This window comes from Helianthus annuus, chromosome 9, assembly GCF_002127325.2.
Source record: "Helianthus annuus cultivar XRQ/B chromosome 9, HanXRQr2.0-SUNRISE, whole genome shotgun sequence".
NCBI lineage: Eukaryota > Viridiplantae > Streptophyta > Magnoliopsida > Asterales > Asteraceae > Helianthus > Helianthus annuus.
Window position 1 is genome coordinate 182,007,595 of NC_035441.2, and position 13,771 is coordinate 182,021,365.

Below are 13,771 nucleotides of genomic sequence, written 5' to 3' on the forward strand. Positions count from 1 at the left end.
ATAAGACTTTGATAATTAATGAGGATCTAGGATCCTTATGTGTTTAGATTTCCAAAACCTGAAAAGTGAGATATAACTTGGGACTAAGCCAATGTAAAAGATAAATTAGTAACTGGGGACATGCCCAAAGTATAACTGAGAATGATCCCAGAGGATCACTGGGGACAAGCCCATAGGATAACTGGGGATGATCCCGGAGGATCACTGGGGACAAGCCCATAGGATAACTGGGGATGATCCCGGAGGATCACTGGGGACAAGCCCATAGGATAACTGGGGACAAGCCCAAAGGATCGTATGTAAACTGGAGTATGGCCCTTTCTGGCAACTATCCAAACTTTAGTGACATGAAAATGTCAAAACCTTAGCTAACGTGAAAACGTTAGAAACCTTAGGAACGGATGTATGGTGCGTCCACCATTATACGTAGGATCCTGGGTATAGCCAGTACGATGAGGTCGCCAGCCCCGAAAATGGGTACTGATCCCAAAGACGTGAACTATATCAGGATCATCGTGCGCTGCTGGCGGAAACTGGGGATAATCCCAAGGATAACTGGGGTTGTACCCAAGGATCTGTGGTGCTTTTGGTGATCTTTGACAATTTGCTGAAGATACCTGAACTATCATAACTCAAATGGTTTGTGAGTAGAGGATGAAGGATACATGATCCTTATCCTTAGGCAAAAAGTATTAAAATGCAATAGTTTTAGGACAAGCATATTACCAGGATGAGGATCATCAATGGCATCGGGATCCTTCAAGGATACTCCAATGTAAGGATCACATGCATGAAGGATCCTGTTCACATGAAATATTTCTTTAAGTGAACAGCATTCCATGCTCTTGGCAATAAGTTCCCTTCCATGGTTAGCAGCCTGTATGCCCCCTTTCCTGCTTCGGCTTCAATTAAGTAGGGACCTTCCCATTTTGGTGCTAGCTTCCCGTCAGCAGGATTAATAGTATTTTGAAATGCTTTTCTTAATACCATATCTCCGACTTGGAACTTCCTTATCCTGACATTTTTGTTGTAGGCACCAGCCATTCTTTGTTGGTAGCTTGCCATCCTTATTCTGGCTAGATCCCTGATTTCCTCAATAGTATCCAAATCCTGAGCTAGAGTTGCAGCATTTTCTTCAGGATCACGAGCACTTGTTCTAGCAGTTGGGATCACCATTTCTGTTGGGATCACTGCTTCTGCCCCAAATACTAAAGAGAAAGGTGTTTGACCAGTGGCGTTTTTGGGAGTTGTCCTATCAGCCCATAGCACATAAGGTAACTCTTCTGCCCATTTCCCTTTCTTGGATCCTAGCTTCTTCTTCAGATTGTTGATGATGATCTTGTTGGATGATTCTGCTTGACCATTGGCTTGCGGGTGAACTGGTGTTGATGTGATCATCTTGATTCCCCAACTGTCACAAAAGTTAGTGGTTCTCCTTCCAATGAATTGAGAACCATTATCACATATAATTTCAGAGGGGATGCCAAATCTGGTTATAATGTTTCTTTTGATAAAGGATATAACTTCCTTCTCTCTGACTTGAGCAAAGGCTTCAGCTTCTATCCACTTGGAAAAATAGTCAGTCATGGCAAGCATAAATACTTTTCCACCAGGTGCTTTAGGAAGCTTGCCAACTATATCCATTCCCCATCTCATGAATGGCCAAGAGGATGGTATGGGGTGTAGTAATTCAGCTGGTTGGTGAAGGATATTGCTATGTCTTTGGCAAGGATCACATTTCTTAGCATACTCCGTAGCATCCCTTTTCATGGTTGGCCAGTAGTATCCTGTTCTAAGGATCCTTGAGAACAAAGCTCTGCCCCCAGTATGGTTTCCACAATCTCCTTCATGGAAATCCTTCAACACCTCTTCAATTTCAGGATCCTCGATACATCTCAAATATGGTCCTGCAAGAGATCGCTTATATAATACATTATTCAGAATTGTGAATTGAGATACCTTAATCCTGAAAGCTCTAGGATTTTCTCCCATCGGGATCTCCCCGTGTTGCAAATATCCCATGATCGGTGAGATCCATGATCCTGAATTAGGTTGGGCTTCTTCACTAGGGATCATTGCAGTATCTTCTTCTATTTCCATGGCCACCTGTTTTTCAATAGCAGGAGCCAGGATATGGATGATAGGGATACTTATATCTTCTGGAATCTTCAAGGATGATCCTAGGTTGGCCAATGCATCAGCTTCCGTGTTATCCTCCCTTGGTACCTGTGTTAAGCTAAAAGAAACAAAAGAGAGTGCCAATTCTTTGACTATCTCTAAATATTTGGTTAGTTTTTCACCTTTAACAGCATAGGATCCATTAAAGTGATTGGTGATCAATAATGAATCTACATATACTTCGAGATACTTTACCCCCATATCCTTAGCAATTTGTAAGCCAGCAATTAAGGCTTCATACTCAGCCTCATTGTTAGTTGCCTGGAACTCACAAGCTATAGAGTGGGGTATTATGTCCCCCTGTGGCGATTTTAGTAGGATCCCTAGCCCTGTGCCTTTGATATTTGAGGATCCGTCGGTGTGTAGTATCCAAGGATCCTTGGTCTCATCCAGCTGCTGGACCTCCAATTCTGCTTCCTTTTGTAGATCACTACTGAAATCAGCCACAAAGTCAGCTAGTGCTTGAGATTTAATGGCTGTTCTTGGTTCGTATCTTATATCGTGGGCACTAAGCTTCACTGCCCACTTAGCCATTCTCCCTGACATATCCGGTTTCCTGAGGACATTCTTAATTGGAAAATTAGTTTTAACAACAATAGTATGGATTTCAAAATAATGCCTTAACTTAATGGATGCCATGATTAATGCAAGGATAAGTTTTTCGAGGTGTGAGTACCTGGATTCGGCATCAAGTAGACTTTTACTTACATAGTAGATAGGATATTGTGTACCTTCGTGATCCTTAACAAGGACAGCACTTACAGCGGTTGAGGATACCGCCAGATATAAGGATAACACATCTCCTTTTTCCGGTTTTGCTAATGCTGGTGCTGAGGACATATACTCTTTTAGGGCTTGTAAAGCATTTTCATGCTTCTCAGTCCATTCGAACTTCTTATTCTTCCTTAGGATATCGTAGAATTCTTTGCACTTTTCTGAGGATTTCGATATGAACCTGTTTAAAGCTGCTATCCTGCCTGTTAGTCTTTGAACATCCTTGGCATTGGCAGGAGATTTGATATTTATTAATGCTTTGATTTGTTCCGGGCTTGCTTCAATGCCCCTCTGGGTTACCATGTATCCTAAGAACTTTCCTGCCTTAACACCAAAATGGCATTTTGAAGGATTAAGTTTCATGTTATAATTATCAAGGATATCGAATGCTTCTTCCAAGTCCCTTAGGTGATCCTCTGCTTTCTTTGACTTGACCACCATATCATCTATGTACACCTCCATAGTTTTTCCAATTTGATCTTTGAACATCATATTCACCAGCCTTTGATATGTTGCACCTGCATTTCTTAGTCCAAAAGGCATGGCAATATAACAATATAAACCGGTTGGGGTCATAAAGGCTGTATCCTCTTGGTCAGATGGTTCCATCTGGATTTGTTGGAATCCAGATGATGCATCCATAAAGGTTAACAGTTCATGCCCCGCTGTTGCATCCACCATGGAGTCAATGTGGGGTAATGGGAAAGGATCCTTGGGACATGCCTTATTCAAATCAGTGAAATCGACACATACCCTCCACTTTCCGTTTTTCTTTTGGACAACAACCACATTGGCTAACCATTTAGGATATTTTACCTCTCTGATCATACCTGCTCGAAGTAGTCTCTCTACTTCTTCTTGGATAATGGCATTCCTTTCTGGTGCAAACTTCCTCCTTTTTTGATGGATTGGTTTGATAGACCTGTCAATGCCAAGTTTGTGAGTAATAATATCCTTAGATATACCTGTCATATCTTCATGTTTCCAAGCAAAGGTGGATTTTCTTCTTTTGAGGAAGGATATTAAGTCTTCTTTCATTTGGCCAAGGATCCCTGATCCGATATAGATTTTTGATTCAGGATCACTAGGATCCAAGAAGATTTCGTCCACATCTTGTTCCCTTGCCTCCAAGATATTCCTCGGAGGATACTGTAATTGCTATTGCTCCCTTGGCTTCGAGGTTGGCTTCATGGATGAGGTATAACAATCCTTAGCCTCCTGCTGATCACTGTCGATCTTGATTATCCCCCATGGGCTAGGGAGCTTCACACATTGATGGTAGGTAGATGGAACTGCTTTCATGTCGTGTATCCAAGGCCTGCCAAGGATAACGTTGCAACAAGACAAACAGTCAATAACACAAAATTTTTGGTAATTATGTAATCCTTCTACGTAGATTGGGAGTTTGATGTCCCCCAGAGTTTTCTTCGTTTCTCCACTAAATCCTACAAGCACGGAGGATCTTGGTGTGATGTCTGATTCTGGGATACCCATTTTCTTCAGTGCATCAAGCTGGATAATGTTCACTGAGCTCCCTCCGTCAATAAGGATCCTGCGGACAAAGTGGTTAGAGATAAAGAGAGTGATAACTAGGCTATCATGGTGAGGATCCTGAACATTAACGCGATCATCCTCATCAAATGTTATTATCTTCCCTTCCGAGACACTTGAGGTTCTAATAGGCCTTTCTCCATTATCCATTTTTGATTCTTTTGCATATCTTTTGGCCGCTGAGAAGGATGTACCACAGATGTCTGATCCTCCGGATATAAAGTTGATCACTTGTGCATTTGCCGGAGGTGCTGGGGCTTTTTCGGGGATCCTTTCAGGATCCTGGGTCCTTTGCTTTTTTCTCCCCAGCAATTCTTTTAGATGCCCCTTGCTTAGCAGGTATCCAATTTCCTTTCTTAAGGCTATGCAATCTTCAGTCAGATGGCCGAAATCCTCATGGTATGCACACCATTTGGACTTGTCTTTAGTCCCGGATGGTTTATCATTCTTCCTGGGCCACCTAGCCTTTTCACCTAGATTCTGCATTGCAAGGATTAGTTCATGATTATCAACGGAAAAACAATATTCTGAGATTGGAGGATATTCTTCATCATCCTCCTCTTGGTCGACAGCATGCACATTCTTGTTCTCGTTTCTATGGTAGGATTTGAACTTGTTGCTTTTGAAGGAGGATCCTTGCTTATCTTGTTTTGAGGATCCTACTTGTCTCTCCTGGATCCTCTTGTCATCCTCTAGCCGGATAAACCTGAGTGCTCGAGTTCTTACTTCATCTAAATTCCTGCAAGGTGTCATAACAAGATCATCATAGAATAATGAATCCTTAAGAAGTCCCATTTTGAAGGCTTCAACAGCCGTAGCCATATCCAAGTTGGGAATATCCAAGGATTCTTTACTAAATTTAGTTATATAATCCCTTAATGATTCATTATTATTTTGAGTTATCCTGTACAAATCACTGGTTAATTTTTCAAATTTTCTACTACAAGAGAATTGGTTATTGAATAAATTAACTAAATTAGCAAATGAAGTAATAGAGTAAGGGGGAAGACTTAGCAGCCACTTAAGAGCTGATCCAGTTAGAGTGGATCCAAATCCTTTACATAGGCATGCTTCCTTTAACTTTTCTGGGATAGGATTGATTTCCATCCTTTCCCTGTATTGTGCTATATGCTCCTCTGGATCCGTTGTGCCATCATACAGCTTCATGGTAGGGATATGGAACCTTTTGGGTACCTCTGCATCACAGATTGGTGGTGCAAAGCGAGATACCTTGTGGCTCCCATCTGCAATTTCTGGGATAGGCTTGACTACCCCTGGAACACTTGAGATCATGTCCTTTAGTTTCTGTAATTCCCTGGCCATAACATGATTGGTACCTGTATCCTGCATGAATCCAAGGTTAGTAGTAGGATAATTATTTAAAGTGTTACCTCCCATTGGGTTCTGGTTAGGGAATCCACATTGCTGGGATTCTGGAACAACGGAAGGACCAGTGGAAGCAATGGTCTGCATTGGAATGAAGTCCCCTTGATGGATATCTAAACTTCCTGTTTGCAAACTTTTTAGGGATCCTGGCATCTGTAAGGATCCTGGTAACTGGGATGATCCTGGAACGAAGGAGGATCCTTGAACCTGGGATGATCCTGGAATAAAGGAGGATCCTTGGCCCTGGAATGATCCTGGGATAAAGTAGGATCCTTGAAACTGTTGTGCCCCCGGATAGGCTCCCGGATTCACGAAGGATCCCATATACTGAGGATAGGATCCTGCTGGCTGAAAATACGAGCCCGATGTCTGAGTCATTGCTGCTGACTTGAGATGTAATCCTCTCGTCTCCCCTGTGATCTGTACGTCTGGGATCCCTGATGGCTGAGAGGTGACCATTGGAGTCTCAAAACTCAAGGATTTTGGCATCAGTGGGGAATGATCCTCTGCCGCTTTCTTTTGTCTTTTGAGATCTCCAATCTCCCTGAGGATCCTGTCATTAGTTTCATCCTGCCGCTGCATACGATCCTTCATCTGCAAAATTAAAGCAAACACATCACTAGTACTGGGAATAGAAGAATTCATAGCAGAAGAAGATGGAGGTTTAGAGAAAGAAGGGGTTGGTCTCTTCTCAGCATTTCTCTGGGATCCTGCCGGTGGAGGAGGTAGAGTGGTTTGTGCTGAGGTGACTGCAGACATCGCTGTGGAGGTGTTCTTCAATGATGAAGCCATGCAACTCTTTGAAATGATTTCGAACAAAAGATTTTCTTTATGAATGAAGCACCAATTGCCCCACGGTGGGCGCCAAACTGTTTTGGTCAAAAATCACACAAGGATAATGTAACCAAACTTTATGTAAACGGGGTATGATGCTTGGTTAGCTATGAAAGTAAAGGATCACTTCTGTGATTAAGATACAAAGACACAATGATTTATACGAGGAAAAAGCCCTTGATCAATGTATGATCTCCGGCATAAAAAACCTCGGGTGATGGCAACTACCGATCACCAACTTCAATATAATAAAAATGTAGTTACAACTTCGGATAGTAATGAGCTGAGTACAAGGATCACTGAGTGTCTAAGTGTGTGAGAGTTGTGTCGTATGTTGTGTGTGTTCTTCCGAATGAGGAAGATGGGTATTTATACATGTGTAGGTAACTTATTTTTGGTAGATAGACCACTAATCAGCTCATTACCCCTTTAGAAATAAAGATAATCTAGCCTAAATTGCTGCCCTTAGATCAAGCCATGTTTCCATATCCGGCACAACGTTCATCTTCAATTCAGCTCTTGCCATATTTGTAAAAGCGCGTCCCTGGATCATGATATGTAGGGCATATCCTGCTAGATATTCCTGCAAAATAATATTGTAGTAATCGAAAATGACCGTTAGTATAAGGATCACCTCAATGTCCCGTGATCCTGATCCTGAGGTCCGGCTGAGGATCACTGCCTGCCAAAGAAATAAGGATCACTGGTTAGGATCACGTATAAGGATCATTCATAGTAAAAATCCAGCCCTAACAGTTTCCATAGGGGATCATAAATAAAATAAAGTATTGTTCAGTCAGATACAACATCAAGTTTGCGAGACTATTCGTGATGCTAGGAAGCTATTACCAGCCAAATTTCGTGTAGTACCTGCACTTAATCTTTTGGGGAAAATACGTCAGCTTACACTGGTAAATACGTTCAACTGACACATTTGAAAATGTTTATTAAAATTGATTTGAATGCACGAGGCACAAACTCTTTTATAACTTGGGAAAATTATTAAAATCTTGTGAACGAATTACATGTCCTTTTATGCGTTCAGTAGCCCGGATCCTGTCCGGGTTAAAGATTAATAGACACACCACATTGCGTAAAACCGTAGTATAAAAACCAACGGCTACGTCTTTTAATAATAATAATGTCGACATAATATACCGGGTGTACGCCTACACCGGGATGTCGAGGTTGTGGCCATTTCGTAAAATGATGCCAAGGATATCCGGGACAACGGTCATTAACCCCCCAAAGGCTTTTAAGTAACAAGACTGTTTAAATGAGCCGATCACATTATTCAATTAACCACCTAAGCGATGGAAGATATGATGCTCAATCAAGCGGTATTTTATATACCGTAACCCAAGCCCGTATAAGGGAAAATAAGTTAAAAGTATTTACCTTTGCAAGTATATTCCTTAATGGATTACGTCACAGATAGCTTTTACTGGGGCTCCTATTCTGGAATGAAGGTTTTAATTAACCTATTAGAATCCTAACGAGTCTTTATATTGGCCGTAGCCTAGACCGGTTGGTTCCGATATGTGAATACGGTTTAATCGCGCGAAAAGGCGAAAACCGAGAATGGAGTGTGATTCTGACCCAACAAGTTCAGAGACTTGTTTTAGATGGGTTTAAGGTTCACACTCTGGATTTTGGGGTCCAAATAATATAATTTGACCCGTATCGGCTATTTTATGAGAACTAGTTTCATAAGCCGAACCGTGCGCGCAATAGGCGAAACGGTTAACCATGAGAGTCTTACGCTTATTTCCTAAGTCAATATGCTTCAAAGAGGTTGTGGTATCAGTAGGATACCTTCCGTGATGCCCGTAACGAATTTTAGTTAATATATCGCCCCGTAGGGGTTTTTCGGTCATTTTAAAGACTTTTAAAGAGCTTTTCGAGTTCTACAGGCAATCTGAGTTTCCCGAACAGTTTATAAAGTCTAAAATACTTTATTTATTATTTAAAATCAGTAGCAACTGGAATCGGATCAAAAGACCTTGTAGAACTCAAGTTTTGGCCGAAAAGGGCATATTCGGTATTTACCGAACCGTAGCCATAACCGCAGGTTATGAGCAAGGTAAAATTTATTAAAAATCTTTAAAATTCTAAAAATATTATTTTACTACAGTGGGTAAAAGTTTTGGTGACGAAATCTTGGTCTGGATAGGCGTTACGCTAATTGCGCCGTTTATTACGAAAGTTTCTTATAAATGCGCTATTTAGCATAACTCTCATTCTAGACCTCGAATTGACGTGAAACTTTAAGGACATGCTTATAATTTAGTAAGCAAGGTTATGGTCCGTTCACGTGTCCGAAATACTCATTTTATTTTAAAAAGGCCGTTACGGTCAACTTTTAGGCGATTAACGGAAATGCGTAAAAGGCTTGGACAAATCATGAACCGGTCACAGAGGGTTATACCGTCATGTAACCTGGTCCTAAGAGAGTCCTAAGGCATATCTATACCTCACTAAAACGAGTCAGAACTGAAGTCAAAGCAAAAGTCAAACTTTTGCGACATTCAGCTCCGAACCGGGTCAATATGGCAAATGGTCGATTCAAACGAGCGCAAACAAGTTTATATACTTAATATCATGTTTTATGAGTGTCTAAACAGGTTCCATAGCATATGCATTACAGATTATGTAAGAATCGCAAAAATAGCTTTCTGTTGACTTTTTAAGCATTCGTTTGACTCGACATTTGAGCTAGTTAGAGTGGTGATCAGAGGGAACCCTTTTAGAGGTTTATTACCCACATAAATACCAACTCATAACTACTTTTGATCCGTCATAAGCCTGAGCCATTACAGATTTATTTTGAAGTCAAACCGTATTTACGACGGTTTGGTTTTTTAGCTATTTACTAAGTATAAATCAAACTACAAAGGATCTAAACAACTTACAGAAGTTGAGACTTGCTTAGAGAACCAAGAAAAATGCTTGAGAGCTCTTAGAATGACCAGAGAAGTGTTGTTGGGTTGTGATGAAACTTATGAGCACAAGGTGCTTATTTATAGTCAAAGACAAGCCCTTAGATCATTACACAACACTCTACAACTGATCATGGATGGATGGCATGTGTCCTAGAGGGTTATGGGTCGAGTAGGGGGCGCCCATGACCTTGAGAAACCCATAAATTCATGTTTTGCCGCTTAAAACAGCCAACAGCCAACAATCTGTCGCTGGGCGTTGCTTACGGACCGTATGGCTTCGGCCTTGCGGTCAGTAAGCCACAGGCGGATCATCAGCAATCATTCCCCCTCCTTACAGTCCGTAAGGCATACCCTTTACGGTCCGTAAGGGGTTAAAAATAAATCTTTTTAAATCTTTTTGTAATGATTATAAAATCTTGGTAATTAATTACCTGACCTTTCGGGTTTGAAGGGGTAACTTTGCGATATGGCCCTTGATTAATTACAGTTAAGGACCTCGCGTTATTTACCCGCATTGTTAAGCCCCCGGTTAATTTATTTATTACCCGGAAAGCCTTAAATTATATTATTGACGCTTTTAACCCTTCTCATACGAATTCGATCGTAACTTTCTCGTTTTAAAACGGAACTTCGCGGAATTTATATATTGCATTCTAGTGAGTGTATTATACTGTTACAAAGCCTCGGGAAAATTAAAGGGTCACTCAGAGGTATAATTAAACATGTTGACACAGTTAACCCCTGTGGTTTGTAATCTCTCACTTTCTTCCGCGTTTCGCTTCCGTACGATCTATGATTTATTCGTTTGAAGGTACAAGCATTATTTAGGGTTACTATACAGTATATTTACCTTTGTTTGACATTTATAACCCTCGAATTTATATACTTTCAAGGTTTGTCAACATTAGTCCTTTATTTAATATCAATGCCACGTGTAACTAATGACACGTGTTAACACATTATTGGACACAAAAATTCGAGGTGTTACACAAGCCCGTAATACGGAAAATAAGTTAAAAGAATTTACCTTTGCAAGTATTGTCCTTAATTGATTAAATCACAGATATCTTTTACTGGGGCTCCTATTCTGGAACGAAGGTTTTAAAATAACCTATTAGAACCCTAACGGGTCTTTATATTAGCCGTAGCCTAGACCGGTCAGTTTCAAGGGATAGATACGGTTTAATCGCGTGAAAGGCGAAAACCGAGAATGGAATGTGATTCTGACCCAACAAGTTCGAAGACTTGTTTTATATGGGTTTAATATTCACACTCTGGATTTTGGGGTCAAAATAATATGGTTTGACCCGTATCGGCTAATTTATGTAAACTAGTTACATAAGCCGAACCGTGCGCGCAATAGGCGCAACGGGTAACCGTAAGAGTCCTACACTTGTTTCCCAAGTCAATATGCCTTAAAGAGGTTGTGGTATCAGTAGGATACCTTCCGCGATGCCCGTAACGAGTTTAAGTTTATTATACGCCCCGTAGGGGTTTTCCGGTCATTTTAAGGACTTTTAAAAGGGTTTTAGAGTTCTACAGGAAATCTGAGTTTCCCGATCAGTTTATAAAGTCTAAAATACTTTATTTATTATTTAAAATCAGTAGCAACTGGAATCGGGTCAAAAGACTTTATAGAACTCAAGATTTGGCCGAAAAGGGCATATTCGGTATTTACCGAACCGTAGCCATAACCGTAGGTTATGAGCAGGTTAAAAATGATTAAAAATCTTTAAAAATCTCAAAATATTATTTTACAACAGTGAGTAAAAGGTTTGGTGACGAAATCTTGGTTTAGGTAGGCGTTATGCTAATCGCGCCGTTTATTACAAAAGTTTCTTTTAATTGCGCTATTTAGCATAACTCCTATTCTAGACCTCGGATTGGCGTGAAACTTTAGGGACATGCTTAGAATTTAGTAAGCAAGGTTATGGTCCCTTCACGTGTCCGAAATACTCGTTTTATTTTAAAAAGGGCGTTACGGTCGTGACCTGGTCCTAAGAGAGTCCTAAGGCATATCTACATTGCACTAAAACGGGTCAGAACTGAAGTCAAAGCAAAAGTCAAACTTTTGCGACATTCGGCTCCGAACCGGGTCAATATAGCAAATGGCCGAATCAAACGAGCTTAGACAAGTTTATATACTTAATATCATGTTTTATAAGTGTTCAAACAGGTTTCATATCATCTATATTACAGATTATGCAAGAATCGCAAAAATGGCTTTCTGTTGACTTTTTAAGTATACGTTTGACTCGACATTTGAACTAGTTAGAGTGGTGATCAGGGGGAACCCTTTTAGGGGTTTATTACCCACATAAATACCAACACATAACTACTTTTGATTCGACAATTCACTGGACCATTCGTGATTTGTCGCAAAGTCAATCGTTAGTTACGACAGATTGACTTTTAAGCTAAACTAAGCAAAAACAAGGCCATAGAAGGTTTGGCATACTTACAGAGACTTAGAGAACGACTTAGGATTATAGAAGAACACTTGGGAGCTTCAGGAATGAGCAGAAGATGTGTTTTGAGGTGTGATGAACTTATGCACAATGTAGGCCTATTTATAGTAAAAAAATGACCTCTAGATCATTACAACTCAGGCTACAAGTGAGTATGGATGTTCAGCAGGTGTCCTAAGGTGCTAGGGGTCAGGTAGAGGGCACCCATGCCTCATTGATTGCTCACAAGTTCGTCTATAAGCCAAATCATTGAATCTGCCCATACTTTCTGCATCTGTATGGTTCACGCGGCCCGCATGGAAGATCAGGCAGACTTGTATGCGGGTCGCCTGAGTTCTCATAACAGAACGCGTAATTGCAGAAGGCTCGCGACCCGCGTTAACTTATGTGTAACCTTTACGCGGCCCGCGTTAGGTTTATTTTTTCAAGATTTTTGAATCTTTTATAATCATTGCCAAAATCTTGGTAATTAATAACGAAATCTTCGGTAATTAATAACCTGACCTTTCGGGTTTGAAGGGGTAACTTTGCGATTTGGCCCTCGATTATTTACAACTAAGGGCCTCGTGTTATTTACCCGCATTTTTAAGTCCCCGGTTAGTTTGTTAATTATTCGGAAAGCTTTAACTTTCATTGTTGACGCTTTTAACCCTTCTCGTACGAATTTGATCATAACTTTCTCGTTTTAAAACGGAACTTCGCGGAATTTATATATACATTCTAGTGAGCGTATTTTACTGTTACAAAGCCTCGGGTACGTCAAAGGGTCACTCAGAGGTATAATTAAACATGTTGACACAGTTAACCCCAACAGCTTGTAATCTCTCACTTTCTTCCGCGTTTCGCTTCCATACGATCCATGATTTATTCGTTTGAAGGTACGAGCATCGTTTAGGGTTACTATACAGTATACTTACCCTTGTTTGACATTTATAACCCTCGAATTTACATACTTTCAAAGTTTGTCAACTTTAGTCCTTTATTTAATATTAAATGCCACGTGTAACTCAAGACACGTGTCACTACATTATTGGACACAAAATTTCGAGGTGTTACATTAACAAAACTTAAATAAGTTTTTAAATAACCTTTTATGGTTTTATATTCACAAATAAGCCACTTGTTGATCAAGTGTAGTCGTTTGTGTATTTAATTGAAAGTTTGCGCAATAAAGGGTTAAAAGCGTCAACATGTTAATTCTTACCTCTGAGTGACCTTTTAACAAACCGAGAGCTTCATGATATTTGATTATGCTCTCGGGAATGCCAATTGTTGGCCGTCCAAGGCTTTTGTGCCTTTAAGTGACGTTACGCGCAACTTTGTAAGTATAAGGGACTAAAAGTGTCAATATGTTTAATTATACCTCTGAATGACCTTTTAGGGAACTCGAAGCATTTTGGTGTTTAATAATACTCCCAAGAATGCTTAATATGAATTAAATAAGGCTTCAATGCTATTAATTAATGAAATGCGCAAGTTTGCGCATTAAAGGGGCCTAAAGCATCAACTTTTGAATCTACGCCTTTCGGTGACCATCTAAGCGAATGAGAGCGTATTAACATTATGTATATGCTTGGGAATGATCAATATGGGCCATGGAAAGCTTGGATATCATTAAACAGCATTTCACGCTACTTT